Source organism: Pristiophorus japonicus, chromosome 11 (assembly GCF_044704955.1).
Source record: "Pristiophorus japonicus isolate sPriJap1 chromosome 11, sPriJap1.hap1, whole genome shotgun sequence".
In the NCBI taxonomy this organism is placed as follows: Eukaryota; Metazoa; Chordata; class Chondrichthyes; family Pristiophoridae; genus Pristiophorus; species Pristiophorus japonicus.
The window spans coordinates 36,311,160-36,332,142 of record NC_091987.1 but is presented as its reverse complement, the minus strand read 5'-3'; the positions used below and the strand labels follow the sequence as shown (position 1 = coordinate 36,332,142).

Below are 20,983 nucleotides of genomic sequence, written 5' to 3'. Positions count from 1 at the left end.
TCCTGAACCAGTGGGGGTTCTACAATACATAAAATAAAGCCGTCATTAGTTTAACATTCTGCTCATTAGATTTCTTATTATTAAAAAATAAATGGACTTGATTCAACTTCTGTGCTGCTTTGTGGGCCAGCTCCGCAAAGCAGTGAACCTCAAAATTGTGTTTCAGAGCCTTGTCTTTCTTGAAAAAACATTCTTTCCGCCCCCCCCCCACCTCCCCACCCCACATTCACATCCACATACCCCCACCACCACTATTTTGTCAGTAATTTCTCCCATCCCTTTCCTTAAGGCACCAAGTGCTTGGGACGATCTGGTCCCTCACCCAAATGGCCATAATTCTTGTTTAAGCCTCAACAGCAACTCTCAGCAGCCTGTTCTACCACAGCCAAGCATGCATGCCCACCATAGGCGAGACCAAATCTGCAGAGGCCAAGGGCTAGCATTCAAGACCAGGATCCCGAGTTGATTTTTCTATCTCGAACCTGGAACACAGAGGCCAGCTGCAGCACCCTATACCTGCCTTGCTGAAATCAGCAAATTCAACACAGACTAATGACTAAGTCTCTCGATTTATGTAGATAAACAAACCGGGCCATCAGAGAGCTTAAAAATATACCACTCAGCCCTCATCATTGTACTTTTACATTCCATACAACTGAAACTGGAGAACTTCTGTAACAGCACTGTTAATGTATTCTTCAATCTAACTTGTCACCACAGTAACAAAACTCAATTATCATAAGAGTATCTAAAACTAATGGAAAAAGGAAAGAAATGCCTCGTACAATTCTAGTGTTTGCTTTCAGCTAAGCAGCCTTTTATTTCCTTTGTCGTTGACTGTGTCCTTAGTGTCAGGCAACCCTGTGAGCAATCCAGCATCAATGCCATTGGAGGCATCAAACCCTCCTCAAGGTGAGCTTTATTCGGTGTAGCTGACTGTGATTGCAGTCCTTGGAATTATGTATGTCATTTTATTCTATCCATCGGTGGGCTGACATATATGACAGCAATGTGCTTTTGGCAGTGCTGAATGGACATCCAAGACACAACAACAACATCCCAAATGTGAATCTACACCAACTGCATAGCATTAAGAATTGCACTTGCATAGTTGCTTTTAAATCACATTCCCAACTTCCGGGCAATTGTAGTTTGCCCATTTGTCCGCTATGCAGTAGGAACACTTTCAATGGCAATGGGTCCTCTCCTATTTTTCTGACAGAATGATGCTGCGACTTCATTTTTAAGTGGCTGTAGCACTGTACACTTGGCATCGAGATCAAGGAAGGTCATCAATCTGTGCTGCAACAACGAAAATCACCTGCTGATGGGCTCAGCGTGCAAGTCAGCACAGCAATTCTCCTCTCAGCTGGGACTTCTGACATGGCAGATCTGCATGAGGCTGCCAGGCAACAGTACAGTTCTATCCGAATGCCACAATGTCCTTTCCCTTCAAACAACAGTAGCAGCAGCATCGTTGGCAGCACATGCAGGGAGTTGTAGCTGTGTTTCCATGCAGCCTAGAAAGAGGGCCCAAAAGTTCAAATGTTAAACCCCCATGGAACGTTTTGTATGACACTGGTGATGTGGTTCTGGTACACAGATGCTATTGATAAAAGATCAGCCATTGCAAATAAAATTATTTAATACAAAACATATATTGCATTTTTTTTTTAAACTCGTCTATTGATGTCTTGTAGATACAAGCTTGGTTGAACTAAAGTGATCCTTTCAGGAAATAATTGACCATGATGTAGTCCAAAGCAACCAAGCAAATTGTATGATTTGTCTTCACGGACACCAATGCACTGTCACACATCAAACCACTGCAAAAGAGTAATAAGAACGCAGTCCTTTCATCGTTAGCATCGGACTCAATCAATGAACTCTCTCTATCTCTTCGAAGCTTGAATTATTTGCAACTGTTTTGTTTTGAAGCTGTAGTAATTGGCTTGCTGTCCACCAATTTAATAATTTGATTCAACAATATTGTGTATAAAAATAAGATTATGTGACTTGCATTTAAAAAGCAATGACCCATCAAGGTCTTCTGGAATATTCCCTCATATTCCCAGTGAAACCTAATTATGAAACTAATCATCCTTAAATGCAGTATTAAATTAGAGCATCTACTTTATTCAAAACCCTCTAGGGCTACAGATAAACATATGGGCACAATCTTAAATTATAAGCAATATTTTACAACATAATCACATCTTTAAAAGTGCGATTGCAAGTGTTACAGATTGAGAGTTTGCTCAATTTTATTCAATTACTGGTGCTAAGTACCAGGGTGGGGAGGTGGGGGATCCCCTAACAACTGAATTTATTAATGGACTGCATTGTGTGGTGCTAAGCAAGACAGACCAGAAAGATACAAGCTCAGATTCCTGATTTGCTAAATTAGATATCATCATCATCATAGGCAGTCCCTCGGAATCAAGGAAGACTTGCTTCCACTCCTGAAGTGAGTTCGTTGGTGGCGTAACAGTCCAATACGAGAGCCACTGACTCTGTCACAGGTGGGACAGATAGCTGTCGAGGGAAGGGGTGGGTGGGACTGGTTTGCCGCACGTTCTTTCCGCTGCCTGCGCTTGATTTCTGCATGCTCTCGGCGGTGAGACTCGAGGTGCTCAGCGCCTTCTCGGATGCATTTCCTCCACTTAGGGCGGTCTTGGGCCAGGGACTCCCAGGTGTCAGTTGAAATGTCGCACTTTATCAGGGAGGCTTTGAGGGTGTCCCTGTCGCGCTTCTGCTGCCCACCCTTGGCTTGTTTGCCACGAAAGAGCTCTGAGTAGAGCACTTGCTTTGGGAGTCTCGTGTCTGGCATGCGAACTATGTGGCCTGCCCAGCGGAGCTGATCGAGTGTAGTCAGTGCTTTAACACCGGGGATGCTAGCCTGGATGAGGACGCTGATGTTGGTGTGCCTGTCCTCCCAGGGGACCAGCAGGATCCCACGGAAACATCACCGGTGATACCTCTCCAGCATCCCGAGGTGTCCACTGCACATAGTCCATGTCTCTGAACCATACAGGAGGGCAAGTTAGCCAGGGTAGTGACGGGAGCTTTACTATTGACCTCAATGCTTCAAACCAAAATGGGTTGTGTGAACTAAATTGGACAGCCCTTTCAAAGAGCCAGCACGGGCACAATGGGCCAAATGACCTCTTTCTGTGCTAAAAGATTCTATGATCCCTGGGATAGAACTGTGCAAGCATTCAATCCTGGAGATTGTCATGTCTGTAACCCTCACATAACTGTAACCTTTATGTAACAACACTGTACACTGTATGCACCTGAGAAATGCACACCTTGACCACAGGGGTGAACTTGTGGGAGACACTCCTCACCTGGTCATCCAGGTATATAAAAGGAGGTCCCATGCAGGGTCATCATTCTTGGTCCTGTGAATAAAGGTACAGGTCATAGAGTGACCTTGGGCTCGACTTTCCACTTCACATCGCCCATCTAAGGCCCATCTATGGCCCAAAATGGACCTCTATCGCCCATTTTGAGCAAAAAGTGGAAACTAGGCCCAAAATATCGCCGGAAAAATAGGCCCCCAAGTTTCCACTTTGATCGCTGAGATGATCGCCCAAATGATTGCCCACACAAGGCCCATCCCAAGTTTCAGCACTTAGCATGCACTTCGCTGGGCCAATGCAAGGCCCAAAAGAGTGCTCAAAAATAGTTGCTTTTTCAGGGCCTTAGAGAGAGGGAAATGGGCACTACGGACGCCATTTTTAGCTTCTGAGGAAGGGTGGAGAATTGTTTAGTTATTTAGAGAATAAAATTGATGCAAATTGTACTCAGAAATTTGGGACAGGGAATATAAATAGGTATTATCACCTTATTTATGCATATATTGGAATTATTTATTAAATAGCTTTTACATAGTGAAGTTATTTAATGATATTCCTTGGGGAAACAGAATAAACAAACAAATCTGCATGAAGAACTGTATATTGTAAAACTTATCTAAGTGAAAGAGAAGGTTCAAAAGTTGTAGAAATTTTTTTTTTTATTAACAAAGAACTAATGTACAACACCCTCCCTCCAACCCACCACCCCCCGCACCAACCCACCCTTCCCTCAAAATCCCCAAAACGTCATAAGAAGACGACATTTTACAGAACAAGTGGCCATTTAAGTAATGATAACAAGTGACCATTTCAGTACCACTAACAAGTGACCATTTCAGTCATGATAACAAGTGACCATTTCAGTCATGAAACAAGTGACCATTTCAGTCATGACAACAAATGACCATTTCAGTCATGACAACAAGTGACCATTTCAGTCATGCCAACAAGTGACCATTTCAGAAAGAATGGAAAGGGAACAGTTAAGTAATGATAACAAGTGAACAAGTGAACATTTAACTTTATGCTGGGTTGCGTAAAATTTAGTTATGTTGAAATGTAACCCAATAACATTGCAGATTCTAGTTACTATTTAGATCATTAAATAATACATAAATATAAATTTCAACTATTCTCGCAGCTGCCAGTAGGCTGTTCCACCGTTTGCGGCACTGGTCCGGTGTGCGCGTTTTATTGGAGGCCGATGTGACTACGTCGGCTATTTCGGATCAATTCCTGCGAATATGCAAGGGGTGGAGATTTCCCCTGCCCCATCCTGTGTCAGATCCTCCCACCTGGAGCTGACGGCATTTACGAGGGCCTCATTTGCCTCTTCGCTGAAGGGTTTGGCCCTTCTCTTTCCTGCACGTCCCTCCCTTCTTTAAATTTATCTGTAATTTGGATAAGACTTTCTGACCTGCTTCCTTTCTCCTCTCTCTCGCTCTCCCAGACACACCCAGAGCTTCTGAGCATGTGTGAAGACCCTTGACCTCTCAAAACACGGGAAGAAGCATCAACCTGAAAAAAAAATCAACCTGCACATGCGCAGTAATGCGTTGCTAGGGAAGCCTTTTTTTTCCATTCACTTTTGTTTTCTTTGGTTGATCAGGAGATCACTGAGAAATGACATCGCCCATTTGACATTGCTGGGCTAAGGCCGAGTGGAACATCGCAAAAAAAAAAGGGCCTTGAGCCGGCGATCAGCACGGGCGATAAGTCCCACATCGCTGGAACAATGCCCATTTTTTTCGGCCTTAGCCTGAAAGTGGAAAGTCTAGCCCCTTGTCTCCAGTATGTGCCTCATGTTGATTTGCTGTAGTGTGTAAGGACACAACACTTGGCGACAAGAAACGGGAATCAACGACTCAAGAGAATGGGCACCGGTAGCACGGAGGAACGGTACTGTGTTGGTGAGGACTGGGACGATTTCGTTGAGAGGCTCCAGCAGAGCTTTGTCACGAAGGACTGGCTGGGAGCGGCAGCGGCTGACAAGCGAAGGGCGCATCTACTGACCAGCTGTGGACCTGAGATGTACACGCTGATGAAAGAGCTGCTCGCACCCGAGAAGCCGGCAGACAAGACCTTTGAGGAGCTCAGCAAACTGATCGGTGAGCACCTCAAACCGGCGAGCAGTATACACATGGCCTGACACCAATTCTATACACACCGACGTCGGGAAGGACAGAACATACCGGATTTATTTGCGGATCGTCAACGCTTGGCCAGCCTCTGTAAGTTCACAGATGCCTGCAGGGGGGAGATGTTAAGGGATTTCCTTTTTGAGGGCATTAGTCATGCCGGGATTTTCAAAAAGCTAATTGAGACCAAGCACTTGACCTTGGAAGCAGCGTCGTTGATGGCTCAAACCTTCATGGCGGGGTAGGAGGAAACCAAGCTCATATACGCGCACAACTCTGCTTCCAACGTGGCGATGGAGCAGGGAGTTAACATGGTAAATGCGACTCAGAACCCCGCAGGCAGGCAAGGGCAATTCGACACCACCCAGGCAGTAACAGACTCTAGGGTGGATCCTCAACAGAGACAATGGCAGGTCAAACAGACATTGACACCATCACAAGGGACAATACATCCCGGGATGGGACCATTGACACCCACAAACAGAGTGCTCAAGAGTAATCAAAGAGACAATCAGAGAGGAATGCCTAGTAACAGCTCTTTTGTTCACAACAATCTCAGCTCATGCTGGAGGTGCGGGGGAAAACATGCTGCGAAGACCTGCCGGTTTCAACAATTCATCTGCAGAAATTGTAACTTGAGTGGACATTTAGCCAGGATGTGCAGGAAGCCCGCAGCGAGCCTGGTTTACGAAGTGGATGAATCACAAGAGGGGTCTGCAAGGCAGGGGTATGCCTGGGACACAGCAATGGACGCTGAAGTTCAGCGGGTTCAAGTGGGAAACATCCACAGCTCATACACAAAAACGCCACCTATGATGATGAGAGTACTGTTAAACGGCATCCTGGTATGCATGGAGCTGGACACAGGAGCCAGCCAGTCACTTATGAGTGTCCAAGAATTCGAGAAACTGTGGCCACTCAGAGCTAGCAGACCCAAACTTGAACGCATTGACACGCAATTAAGGACATACACCAAAGAGATCATCCCAGTGCTAGGCAGTGCAATGTTGGTGGTCACACATAATGGATCTCAGGACCGGCTGCCACTCTAGATTGTCCCGGGAAATGGTCCCGCACTTTTGGGGAGGAGCTGGCTAGCCGAGATGAACTGGAAATGGGGGGGGATGTGCACGCCATTTCATCTGTGGAGCGAGGTTCATGCTCACAGGTCCTACAAAAGTTCGAGTCATTATTTCAACCTGGCGTCGGGACTTTCAAAGGCACCAAAGTAGTGATACGCATCACCCCGGACGCCACACCAGTGCACCACAAGGCCAGAGCTGTGCCGTATGTGATGCAGGAGAAAATTGAGAGCGAGTTGGACAGGTTGCTAAGAGAGGGCATAATTTCGCCCGTTGAATTCAGCAACTGGGCAAGTCCCATCGTCCCTGTTCTAAAAACGGATGGCTCGGTCAGGATCTGCGGCGACTACAAGGCCACCATCAACCGAGTGTCCCTTCAGGACCAATACCTGCTTCCGAGAGCGGAGGATCTTTTTGCCACGCTACAGGCGGCAAGCTGTTCACCAAGTTGGATCTCACTTCGGCCTACATGACCCAAGAATCCAAGCTACTGACCACCACCACGCACAAGAGGCTGTTTGTCTACAACAGGTGTCCATTTGGCATTCGTTCAGCAGCCGCTATCTTTCAGAGGAACATGGAAAGCTTGCTCAAATCCATCCCCGGAACAATCGTATTTCAGGACGACATCATTATCACAGGTCGAGACACCGAGGAACACCTCCACTACCTGGAGGAGGTGCGACGCCGACTGGACCGGGTAGGCTTGCGACGAAAGAAGTCCAAGTGTGTGTTTTTGGCCCCAGAGATCGAGTTTTTGAGCAGGAGGGTTGCCGCAGACGGGATCCAGCCTACCGAATCCAAAACGGAGGCGATCCATCGTGCACCCAGGCCCGGCAACACATCGGAGTTGCAGTCATTTCTGGGCCTACTGAACTATTTCGGGAACTTTCTGCCAAACTTAAGTGCATTGTTGGAGCCGCTACATGTGCTCCTGCATAAGGGTTGTGATTGGTTTTGGGGGGACTTTCAGGAATGGGCTTTCAATCGGGCGCGGAACCTGCTTTGTTCGAATAAGTTATTGACCCTGTACGACCCCTGTAAGAAATTGGTTTGACATGCGATGCATCATCCTATGGGGTTGGGTGCGTGTTGCAGCAGAATAATGATGAGGGCCAACTCCAACCTGTGGCTTATGCCTCCAGGTCACTCTCCCAAGCAGAAAGCGGGTATGGGATGGTTGAAAAGGAGGCACTCGCCTGTGTCGACAGGGTGAAAAAGATGCACCAGTACCTTTTTGGAAGAAGGTTAGAGTTAGAAACGGACCACAAGCCGTTAACATCCCTGTTGTCCGACAACAAAGCGGTCAATGCCAATGCATCAGCTCGCATACAGCGATGGGCTCTTACGCTGGCTGCGTATGACTACACCATACGGCAGCGAAAATTGCGCTAACGCGCTCAGCAGGCTTCCACTGGCCACCACTGAGGGGGTAGCGGAGCAAAGTGCGGAGATGGTCATGGCTGTCGATGCCTTTGACAGCGCAGGCTCCCCCATCACAGCCCACCAGATCAAAACCTGGACAAACAGAGATCCCCTCTTATCTCTGATTAAGAAATGTGTCCTGACTGGGGATTGGGCGCCCGCACACGGAGCATGCCCTGAAGAGGTCAGACCGTTCCACAGACAGATGGATGAACTCTCCATCCAAGCCGACTGCTTACTGTGGGGCAGCCGAGTAGTCATGCCCCAGAAGGGAAGGAAAGCATTCATCAGAGAACTCCACAGCGAGCACCCAGGCATTGTGTTAATGAAGGCCATTGCCCGGTCACATGTATGGTGGCCGGGAATTGATGCAGACCTGGAACACTGTGTTCGCAGGTGCACGACGTGTGCCCAGCTGGGCAATGCTCCCAGGGAGGCCCTACTCAGCCCAGCCCTGGCCCACCAAGCCATGGTCACGTATTCACGTAGACTACGTGGGCCCGTTCATGGGAAAAATGTTCCTCATTGTTGTTGATGCATACTCGAAATGGATCGAGTGCATCATATTGAATTCATGCACGACATCCACTACAGTGGAGAGTCTGCGTGCGGTCCTTGCGACCCATGGCTTGCCGGACATCCTAGTTAGCGACAACGGCCCGTGTTTCACTGGCTATGAATTCCGGGAGTTCATGTTGGGTAATGGCATCAAACATGTCAGGACAGCGCCGTTCAAGCCGGCTTCCAATGGCCAGGCGGAACGGCGGTCCAAATCATAAAGCAAGGCATGCTTCGGATTCAAGGACCCTCCCTTCAATACCGTCTATCGCGCCTCCTGCTGGCCTACAGGTCCCGACCGCACTCGCTCACGGGAGTCCCGCCAGCGGAACCACTCATGAAGCGTACACTTAAAACTCGGCTGTCCCTCATTCATCCAGTCTTGTCAGACATTGTTGAGGGCAAGCGCCAGTCCCAAAATGAGTGTCACGACTGTAACTCAAAGGGGCTGTGGGGCCTAAGTGGCTCGAGGGTGCTGTAATTGGTAAAGAGGGGAATAGGGTCATAGTGGTCAGACTCATCAATGGGCAGATATGCCGCAAGCATCTGGACCAAGTAAAAAAAAGGTTCAGCATGGACACTGAGGAACCTGAGGAAGATCATGAGATGCTGCCCACACCACTGCCAGAGAACGAGCAACAAGAACCGTCAGCAGCATGCACAGTCCCTGAGGCCAGCCCGGACGAGCCGGAATCACCACAGGTGACAAAGACGCATGCCAAGGCTCAACAACTCTTTTAGAGGAGACAAAATAAAACATTTAAATCAAGTGCCCCCCCAATCTGGGGGACACTCAAAACATTTTCCAAGGCCTTTTTTTTTGTTATTTTGTATTTTTGTAGTTTTTTTTGGTGTTTATTTTTTGGGCACTAAAACCATAATTTACAAGTGCCCCCTATAAAAGGGGAGGGGGACACTAGAACTGGCAATTAAAACAAATTAAACTTTAAAACATATAAAATCAAATTAAAGTTTGGTTGCCTGAGGTAATAATGCACTCCAGTCCCTCCGGTGCCCACCTCTCGCGGAAGGCCACGAGCGTACCGGTGGACACCGCGTGCTCCATCTCTAAGGACACTCTGGCTCGGATGTAAGAGCGGAAGAGAGGCAGGCAGTCAGGCTGAACGACCCCCTCGACCGCCCGCTGCCTGGACCGGCTGATGGCACCCTTGGCCGTGCCCGGAGCAGTCCTACAAGGAGGCCTTCGGACCGACCCGCTCCCCTCCACACAGGGTGCCCAAAGATCAGGAGTGTGGGACTGAAGTGCAGCCAAAAATTGAGGAGCAGCCCCTTTAAATAATGGAACAGGGGCTGCAACCTCGTACATTCAATAAAAACGTGGAACACGGACTCTTCCAGACCGCAGAAATTGCAGGCGGCCTGGGAGCCCGTGACGGACTGTTCCGTGCACCACCCTCCAGGCCAAGTCATCGATAAATAGTGGGAGGACTCCCGCGTAGAGTGCACTCCATCGGGGACCCCCGCCTCCTCCGGACAGCAAGATGGTACACCATGGCGTGTCCGGACGGCAGATGAGGATGGCAAGGTTGAGAGTGTGCAGGAGCAGCCCGTACACCAAGGCTCAACAACCAGAGCCCCTACTGTGGCGCTCCACGAGAGAGCGTCGACTGCCTGAAAGGCTCAATCTTTGACCCAAAGACGTTGGGGGGAGGTGATGTCATGTTTGTAACCCTCACATAACTGTAACCTTTATGTAACAACACTGTGCACCGTATACACCTGAGAAATGCACACCTTGACCACAGGGGGTGAGCTTGTGGGAGACACTCCTCACCTGGTCATCCAGGTATATAAAGGGAGGTCCCACGCAGGGTCATCACTTCTTGGTCCTGTAAATAAATGTACAGGTCACAGAGTGACCTTATCTCCAGTATGTGCCTCGTGTTGATTTGCTGTAGTGTGTAAGGACACAACAGAGATAGAATGGTTTCTCTGCTGCAATGCATGCTGGGTAAAGAGTTCTCCATTCCACAAAAGCCGTTTCTTTCACAAGTGTTAGCCATGGCTCAGTGGATAGCAGTAGTGAGTCACAATGTTGTGGGTTCAAAACCTGCTGCCAGAGACTTGAGCACAAAATCTAGGCTGACACTCCAGTGCAGTACTGAAGGCACTGTCGGAGGTGCCACCTTTCAGATGAGATGACATGAGTCTGCTCGCTCAGGTGGACGTAAAAGATCCCGTGGCATTATTTCGAAGAAGAGCAGGGAAGTTATCCCGAGTGTCCCAGCCAATACTTACTCTTCAAATATCAGTAAAAAAACAAATTATCTGGTCATTGTCATGTTGCTGTTTGGGGCAGCTTGCTATATGCAAATTGGCTGCCATGTTTCCTACTGTATAACACTGACTATATTTCATAACGTGGTACTTAATTGGCTATAAAGAGCTTTGGATCATGAAATGTGCTATATAAATGCAATTCTCGCTTTCACAAAACCTGCTGTTGTCTCATGTTGAGCGGCATACACTGACCTCATGAGAATTTGGGGACAGAAAGGAAAAAACATAAAATAGGATCAGGCCATTTGGCCCTTCGAACCTGCACCACCATTCAATATGATCATGGCTGATCATGCAACTTTAGTACCCCATTCCTACTTTCTCTCCATATCCCTTTAGCTGCAAGGAACACATCTAACTCCCTTTTGAATATATCTAACGAACTGGCCTCAACAACTTTCTGCAAGCTGCAAGGGAAATGCCAGTGATCCCAATTCAGTGAATCTTCAGAAACTGCAGCTTTGCAACAGGCTGTGTCCCGTGTAAAAGAGCTTGGTACAATGAAGGCCGTGCATAGCTCGTATTTTGCAAGTGTCCGTGGTTTCAGAGTGCCTCTTATATATTTTGCCATTTAAGTTACTTGGGTCTCTCAATAAGAATCAGTTTTTTGAACTTGTCCATTTTTTGGGAATGTCCATTTATACAGATTTCACTGTATATTACTGTTCGCAACCCAGGTGTCATATTTGACCTTGAAATTAGCTTTCGACCACATATCCGCAGCATAACTAAGACCGCCTATTTCCATCGGCGTAACATCGCCCGTCTCTGCCCTTGCCTCAGCTCATCTGCTGCTGAAGCCCTCATTCATGCCTTTGTTACCCCTAGACTTGCCTATTCCAATACAGTCCTGGCTGGCCTCCCACATTCTGCCGTTTGTAAACTAGAGGTGATCCAAAAATCCAAAAAGAGGTATGTTTTAAGGAGCGTCTTAAAGTAGGAAAGAGAGGTAGAGAGGCGGAGAGGTTTAGCAGGGAGTTGCAGAGCTTAGGGCCCAGGCAGCAGAAAGTATGGCCACCAACGATTGAGCGATTATAATCTGGAATGCTCAAGAGGGCTGAATTAGAGGAGTGCAGAAATCTCAGAGGGTTGTGGGGCTGGAGGAGATTACAGAGGTAGGGAGGGGCGATGCCATGGAGGGATTTGAAAATAATGATGAGGATTTTGAAATCGAGGCATTGCTTCACCGGAAGCTAATGTAGGTCAGCGAGCACAGGGGTGATGGGTAAGCTTGATGACTGGGGGACAGTGCTGTGTGGTAAGGACAGGCTGGTGGAGGACCTTTGTCTTGCTGATGTTTCACGTAAGGCTCATGCTTTCGTACACCTCAGTAAATATGTCAACTATGTCCTGGAGCTCAGCTTCTGTATGTGTGTCGCCACGTACAGTAGTTTGACGACAGAGGTTGGGGTGGTCTTGGACCTGACCTGGAGAATGCGAAGGTTGAACAGCTTCCCACTGGTTCTGTAGTTTAGTTCCACTCCAGCATCCCCACCCGGGAGACCCTGGCCAAAGACTGCCCTAAGTGGAGGAAGCGCATCCGGGAGGGCGCTGAGCTCCTCGAGTCTCGAGGAGCTCAGCGCCGAGAGCATGCAGAAATCAAGCGCAGGCAGCGGAAAGAGCGTGCAGCAAACCAGTCCCACCCACCCCTTTCCTCAACGACTATCTGCCCCACCTGTGGCAGAGGCTGTGGTTCTCGTATTGGAATGTTCAGCCACCTAAGAACTCATGTTAAGAGTGGAAGTAAGTCTTTCCGATTCTGAGGGACTGCCTGTGATGATGATGGGTGAGCGGGACTTGGTGCGAGTTCGGACATGGGCTGCCGAGTTTTGGATCACCTCTAGTTTACGTACGGTGTTACTACTGCTCTGTAGACCATGAGCTTGGTGCCGACATGGAGATCCTGGTCTTCAAACACTCTTTTCCTCAGGCGGCCGAAGGCTGCACTGGCAAACTGAAGGCAGTGTTGGACTTCCTCATCAATGTCTGCCCTTGCTGATAGTAGGCTCCCAAGCTATGGGATCAAATTGTCCAAGGTCTCATCGTGGATCTTGATAACTGGGGAGCAGTACTGTGTGGCAGGGGTAGGTTGGTAGAGGACCTATGTCTTACTGATGTTTAATGTGAGGCCGAAACTCGTACGCTTTATAGGCTGATTCCGGAGATGAGGGGGTTACCTTATGATGATAGATTGAGTAGACTGGGTCTTTACTCGTTGGAGTTCAGAAGGATGAGGGGTGATCTTATAGAAACATTTAAAATAATGAAAGGAAGAGACAAGAAAGAGGCAGAGAGGTTGTTTCCACTGGTCGGGGAGACTAGAACTAGGGGCACAGCCTCAAAATACGGGGGAGCCAATTTAAAGCCGAGTTGAGAAGGAATGTCTTCTCCCAGAGGGTTGTGAATCTGTGGAATTCTCTGCCCAAGGAAGCAGTTGGGGCTAGCTCATTGAATGTATTCAAATCACAGATAGATAGATTTTTAACCAATAAGGTAATTAAGGGTTACGGGGAGCGGGCGGGTAAGTGGAGCTGAGTCCACGGCCAGATCAGCCATGATCTTGTTGAATGGCAGAGCAGGCTCGAGGGGCTAGATAGCCTACTCCTGTTCCTAATTCTTATGTTCTTATGTTCTTATGTAAGGTGTCAGTGATGGTTTGGAGTTCGGACTCGGAGCGTGCACAAACGCAAGCGTCAGCTGCATATTGTAATTAAATGACAGAGGTTGGAGCAACCTTGGATCTGGACTGGAGACGACGGAGGTTGAACAATTTCCCGCTTGTCCTGTAGTTTAACTTCACTCCAGCGGGGAGCTTGTTAAGGGAGAGATGAAGCATTGCAGCGAGGAAGATCGAGAAGAGCGTCGGTGCGATGACATAGCCTTGCTTGACCTCAGTCTGCACATATTGGGTCTGTGGTGGATCCGTTGTTAAGAATCATGGCTTGCATGTCATCGTGAGGCAGGCGTAGGATGGCGACGTATTTTTGAGGACAGCTGGTGATGTGTAGTTTGATTGTTAAACCTTTGTTGATAACCCAACTAGTTCTTAATAGCAATGTGTTGCTATGAATTCTTAAGCAAAGAACATGAAGCAAATAGATTACAGTGCCCAATAAATGTTTCTCATAATCCAAGCTCTCCATCCCCTCAATCATTTTGGTTGCCCTCTTATGTATCCTTGGAAGAGTTATAATAGCCTGTTTTTACTGCGGCGACCAAAACTGTACACAGCATTCGAAGTGCAGTCACACCAATGATTAATAAAGAATTATCTCTGTTTCAGCTCATTATTGATCTTTATGATTTGTTGTACTCGCTGTCATCAAGCGTCGTTGCCATAGCTTCAATTTATTGTCAATCAAAACACTCAACCGTAGTTATTTTCTCTCCAAGTAATAGTTCCTTCCTGGATTTGTTGTCCCCATGTGAAACACTTGTATTTCGTTATATTGAATTTTATCCGCCACCTTCCTGCCAAATCCCAAATATATTCGAATCCTCCGATAGCTTATCCTAATTTAACCATACAATTTGTAGTCAAGATTGAAAGCACAGTGTTCAACCAGTTATAACATGATTTTCCAATTCTGTACTTGAACTATATTTACTGTTTAAAAAAAAATCTATATGACTTGAAACGAGGTAATTTAAATCCAATTTATATGGAAACGAATAAAAAGTGGTCAAAGACTTGTTGATTTATTTTGCGACCAGCTTTCCAACTCAGTAAATATTCCACTTCAACATTTTAAAAAGGGAATATCTTTCAAAGATTGAAGTGCTTTTGTTTTAACCAAAATTTACAGGTACCTCATTTCTCCACTCGGCATCTCCAGGAGGCCTTCGAATGGATCGCCAAACTACACATCCTGTTATAAGCTTCACCCGTCACACAAAACAACAACTGCAGGGCACAGATCTGCATTTCGTGATTTCAGAACCAGATATTGCAAAAAGAAAGTCTGATATAAATAATTGTTTGCCTTGTTTTTTTGTATTTAGTCTATTATATAATGTTTTACAGAGACAGTTCCCCCACCCAAAGTTTAGCCCATCAACAGCTGTTCCGAAGTGAATAATCCGTCAATATTCCCTGCTGTACAACAAATCAACGTCAATGGGAATCATGCTGCGAGTGCGGGAGTATTGACTGTCTCAATGTCTCAAATGTCATATTATGGGGTTGAAAATATTATCAGACTTTCTCTAATGCGATTAATGGAATTCTTATTGAAATATTTTAGCACCAATAGTTTGTTTTTCGCTGAAAATGATAGATTAAAGATCAAGGGGGCGAAATTGCCCTGCGCCCCGATTGGGGGTGGTAATCTTCCGGGGCTGGCGCGGAAATCCCACCCCCACCGTGGAATTGGTCATACCGCCCCGCAAAGTAAGCGGAGTGCAACCTCGCGTGCTGCACCTCCTTTGGGGGCAGTAACGGAGGCGCTACTGGGGTGCTGAAGGAAACGCTATGCGGATGCTCGGAGTAGCACTGTTGCGCTTCACTGCCCCTCCCCTTTGATTAAAGGGGAGGGCCATTGCGCTCTCTGCAAGGCCACCAGGGCAGCGTGCGACCGGGCCTGCAGGGGCCTGCAGTCCGTCACCCAAGACGGAGTGCCGGGCTGCACAATGGTGGCCCAACCATGCTCGGGTCGCCGTCACTGAGCCGACCAAAAAAGATGGCAGCCCAGGGCGCTGGCACCCTCTCCCTTTAAGCATGACCCCGAGACGGATGTCGACCAGCTTCATGACCCCGAAGCTGGCATTGACATCCACTCGTGCCAGCCTCGTGGCCCGCGGGGTAATTTCACCCACGGGGCATTATGGCGTCGCCGCGCACAGCGATAACGGCATCGCCGGTTGTGTGCTGGTCCCAGGCAACAACCGTCGGGGTGCCATGGCAAAGCCTCTGCAAACACCTGTGCAATTTTCCTGGAGGCAGTAGCGCCCCACCTGCCCTGAGCAAAAGATCTCCTCTGCCCCGTTACCATCCCCCCTCCCCGCCCCGGGGGCGCTAAAAGGGCTATAAAGAGGGGCAATTTCGCCCCTCAACCGTATTACAACATACAACAGTAAGTGGCTATAAATCAAGGTGGACGATAAGGTTTTTTAGATTTGGTCTATTTTGGTATTGTTATAATTATTTGTTTTTAAACTGAGGACCCAGGATGCAGGACTAAGTCCTGTAGCGGAAGATACTACAGCTGAAGAAAATAGAGAAGACAATCATGAAATATTGATTATATGATATCAAACCTGGGTACGAAAACCATGAAGATCAGAAGAACGAGCAAAGACTGAGGGAGATGAGAAATTTAACAGCTCTGTATTCCTGGAGTGAGTGGATTTGTGTTGGAGGCAGAGTTGTCATTTATACAAAGTGAGAATGTAGGATGGTGTATTTAGAAATTGGAGGGAACACGCGAGGAAGATTCAGAGGAACTCTGACCACAAAGGATGAGATAAAAAGGTGAAGTGAGCTAGACAGCCATAGTCAGAGATTCTCCCAGAAGTTGAGGAAGGGTCATCGATCTGAAACATTAACTCTGTTTTTCTCTCCACAGATGCTGCCTGACCCGCTGAGATTTCTAGCATTTTCTGTTTTTATTTCAGATTCCAGCATCTGCAGTATTTTGCTTTTGTAGACAGAGATTGATTTATGTTTAGAATAAGTTTCACGGAGGCAGCTTTAGCAATGACGCAGATCATAGAAATGATCAAAATTTACAGCACAGAAGGAGGACATTTCAGCCCATTGTGTCTGCGTCGGCCGAGAGAAAGCTATCCAGCCTAATCCCACTTTCCAGTTCTTGGTCCGTAGCCCTGTACATTATGGCACTTTAAGTGCACATCCAAGTATATTTTACATGTGGTGAGGGTTCCTGGATGCAGGAATTCAGTTTCAGATCAGCGATCCGACAAGATAGTGACATCATGAATATTGACGGAGGCAGGTGGACTCAGCCAATTGTGTTCCTAACACAGATGAGATTGCACACAGGGAGGTTAAAGTAACAGTGACCTCAGTCTTTATTAAGACACTCCAGAGTGAGTAACAGGCCTTAGGGGCCGGCTTATATGCAGTGCTCCCAAAGGATGCTGGGATCCCTTGGGACTTCAGGGGATGCACTCTCTGGTGGCGGAACATGGGAGTGCATGCTTTACAGATACACAACACAGCCCAAAGCCGCCACAAGTTAGAGGTGGTAGCTGTTGGTTACATGTCCAATATTGTGGAGAAAAATGAATGCATGATCTACCCCCTCTATTCCACAGACTGATCTGGGGTGGATTGGGGCAGAAAAGCAGATGAGGAGCCATTCTCCCAGGTCTGCACCAGTTCCAAGATTTAAATTGTGTCCATCATTGCCCAGTGCCCCCAGTACCAACGTTCCCCTTGCCCAGTGCTCCTTGTTCCCACACTGGCAACTGCCTGGCACACAAACAGCAGCCAGAAGCCCTTTGACTCGCAACTGGCACCAGACAACGTGCCCTCGGCATCACTTGAGATGCACATGCAGCACCAGAAGATTATGCAAGTGCAGTGACCTCACTTCATCCCTTGAGGTCAGTTCATTCACGTGCAGGACCTTGTCGGGTGAACTGCATTCTGCCTTGGTGCAGAATGGAAGTTAGCTGTCAGTGTCCGTGGAATCCTACATGTAGCAGATGGTGGGAATATGTATGGAGCGTGGAGACACTGATAAAGTGAGTCTGCGCTTGCTGACTTTTTGAGGGAATTGTACAATCTCTTACGAAGGAATGAGAGTCGGCTGATTGGAGAACAAGGCAGCATCCTAGATTCTGATACAGCGGATGAGGCATTTCAACTGGGTGATTCTATGGAGTGTGCAGTATCAATCTCTATCTTAAGGACGCGACTGCTGCCAACGAACTAGAAGTGGACTGCGCGTGCGCGCTGCCGGTTCGTCAGGGGAGCGGGTTAGTTAAAAAGACATTTTAGATGCCGGCAAAGATCAGCTGTGAGGGAAAATGCCGGGAAGCCAGAGCACTTCTCTGATCCTCCGTCCGTTGTGGTGAACGTTATTTAAAATTTGGGACCTGGCAGTTCTGCGCACAATGTTTCTGCACGGCTTCCAGTTCATTGGCAGGAGTCACTCTGCTATTTTAAAGCATTGATTTAAGGCGGTGGGTGAAGGCGGGAGGTTCTCTGAACCTGTGCAGAATGCCAGTATGAGTTTGGATTCTGATGAACGAGTTTGAAGTTATAACAAATTAAATTCTTCTGTGATGGTGCTAACTGCATTTGATCAGTTCCTTACATCACTGAAATCTGAAAAGATATAAAAACTTGGAATTTATCAGCTTATTACATCTCTCAAAAATGTCTCCAGGAATTCCACAAACAATGGCTTAGTTTCTAGTGACTTCCGGAGGCAAGCATGGTTGCCATATTGCTTACATACAATCACTGTAAACAGCAGTCTATAACCAAAGGGCAGAAGCGTATGTGGAATACCAATTGTACAAAGACTATTATTGGTAACACTGTCCTTATTGGTGGATTAGTCAGAGTATTACATTGCACTCGTGTGTTCATGTCAACAAATTGGCAGAAGGGGAAATCTCTTCAGAAAAGCATACTGAATTGTTGTGTTTTTTTCTCTCTTATATTCCCCCTGCCTTGACCCTTCTCCCTTTCTTTAAAGATGATGATTCATGCAATAAAGGTGTAGCAGTTATAATGGGTGACTTTAATATGCACATAGATTGGGCTAGCCAAACTGGAAGCAATACGGTGGAGCAGGATTTCCTGGAGTGCATAAGGGATGGTTTTCTAGACCAATATGTTGAGGAACCAACTAGGGGGGAGGCCATCTTAGACTGGGTGTTGTGTAATGAGAGAGGATTAATTAGCAATCTCATTGTGCGAGGCCCCTTGGGGAAGAGTGACCATAATATGGTGGAATTCTGCATTAGGATGGAGAATGAAACAGTAATTTCAGAGACCATGGTCCAGAACTTAAAGAAGGGTAACTTTGAAGGTATGAGGCGTGAATTGGCTAGGATAGATTGGCGAATGATACTTAGGGGGTTGACTGTGGATGGGCAATGGCAGACATTTAGAGACCGCATGGATGAAGTACAACAATTGTACATTCCTGTCTGGCGTAAAAATAAAAAGGGGAAGGTGGCTCAACCGTGGCTATCTAGGGAAATCAGGGATAGTATTAAAGCCAAGGAAGTGGCATACAAATTGGCCAGAAATAGCAGCGAACCTGGGGACTGGGAGAAATTTAGAACTCAGCAGAGGAGGACAAAGGGTTTGATTAGGACAGGGAAAATGGAGTACGAGAAGAAGCTTGCAGGGAACATTAAGGCGGATTGCAAAAGTTTCTATAGGTATGTAAAGAGAAAAAGGTTGGTGAAGACAAACGTCGGTCCCCTGCAGTCAGAATCAGGGGAAGTCATAACGGGGAACAAAGAAATGGCGGATCAATTGAACAAGTACTTTGGTTCGGTATTCACTAAGGAGGATACAAACAACCTTCCGGATATAAAAGGGGTCAGAGGGTCTAGTAAGGAAGAGGAACTGAGGGAAATCTTTATTAGTCGGGAAATTGTGTTGGGGAAATTGATGGGATTGAAGGCAGATAAATCCCCAGGGCCTGATGGCCTGCATCCTAGAGTACTTAAGGAGGTGGCCTTGGAAATAGCGGATGCATTGACAGTCATTTTCCAACATTCCATTGACTCTGGATCAGTTCCTATGGAGTGGAGGGTAGCCAATGTAACCCCACTTTTTAAAAAAGGAGGGAGAGAGAAAACAGGGAATTATAGACCGGTCAGCCTGACCTCAGTAGTGGGTAAAATGATGGAATCAATTATTAAGGATGTCATAGCAGTGCATCTGGAAAATGGTGACATGATAGGTCCAAGTCAGCATGGATTTGTGAAAGGGAAATCATGCTTGACAAATCTTCTGGAATTTTTTGAGGATGTTTCCAGTAAAGTGGACAAAGGAGAACCAGTTGATGTGGTATATTTGGACTTTCAGAAGGCTTTCGACAAGGTCCCACACAAGAGATTAATGTGCAAAGTTAAAGCACATGGGATTGGGGGTAGTGTGCTGACGTGGATTGAGAACTGGTTGTCAGACAGGAAGCAAAGAGTAGGAGTAAACGGGTACTTTTCAGAATGGCAGGCAGTGACTAGTGGAGTGCCGCAAGGTTCTGTGCTGGGGCCCCAGCTGTTTACATTGTACATTAATGATTTAGACGAGGGGATTAAATGCAGTATCTCCAAATTTGCGGATGATACTAAGTTGGGTGGCAGTGTGAGCTGCGAGGAGGATGCTATTAGGCTGCAGAGTGACTTGGATAGGTTAGGTGAGTGGGCAAATGCATGGCAGATGAAGTATAATGTGGATAAATGTGAGGTTATCCACTTTGGTGGTAAAAACAGAGAGACAGACTATTATCTGAATGGTGACAGATTAGGAAAAGGGAAGGTGCAACGAGACCTGGGTGTCATGGTACATCAGTCATTGAAGGTTGGCATGCAGGTACAGCAGGCGGTTAAGAAAGCAAATGGCATGTTGGCCTTCATAGCGAGGGGATTTGAATACAGGGGCAGGGAGGTGTTGCTACAGTTGTACAGGGCCTTGGTGAGGCCACACCTGGAGTATTGTGTACAGTTTTGGTCTCCTAACTTGAGGAAGGACATTCTTGCTATTGAGGGAGTGCAGCGAAGGTTCACCAGACTGATTCCCGGGATGGCGGGACTGACCTATCAAGAAAGATTGGATCAATTGGGCTTGTATTCACTGGAGTTCAGAAGAATGAGAGGGGACCTCATAGAAACGTTTAAAATTCTGATGGGTTTAGACAGGTTAGATGCAGAAAGAATGTTCCCAATGTTGGGGAAGTCCAGAACCAGGGGTCACAGACTGAGGATAAGGGGTAAGCCATTTAGGACCGAGATGAGGAGAAACTTCTTCACCCAGAGAGTGGTGAACCTGTGGAATTCTCTACCACAGAAAGTAGTTGAGGCCAATTCACTAAATATATTCAAAAGGGAGTTAGATGAAGTCCTTACTACTCGGGGGATCAAGGGTTATGGCGAGAAAGCAGGAAGGGGGTACTGAAGTTTCATG

The 20,983-nt window shown here is 47.1% G+C and overlaps 1 protein-coding gene across 12 annotated transcripts in view; it reads right to left on the bottom strand.

The window, feature by feature from the left end:
- Nucleotides 1–20,983, bottom strand: part of dmd (dystrophin) — a 2,299,423-nt gene that overhangs the window by 1,486,875 nt on the left and 791,565 nt on the right. The gene's annotated exons all lie outside the window — the stretch shown is intronic.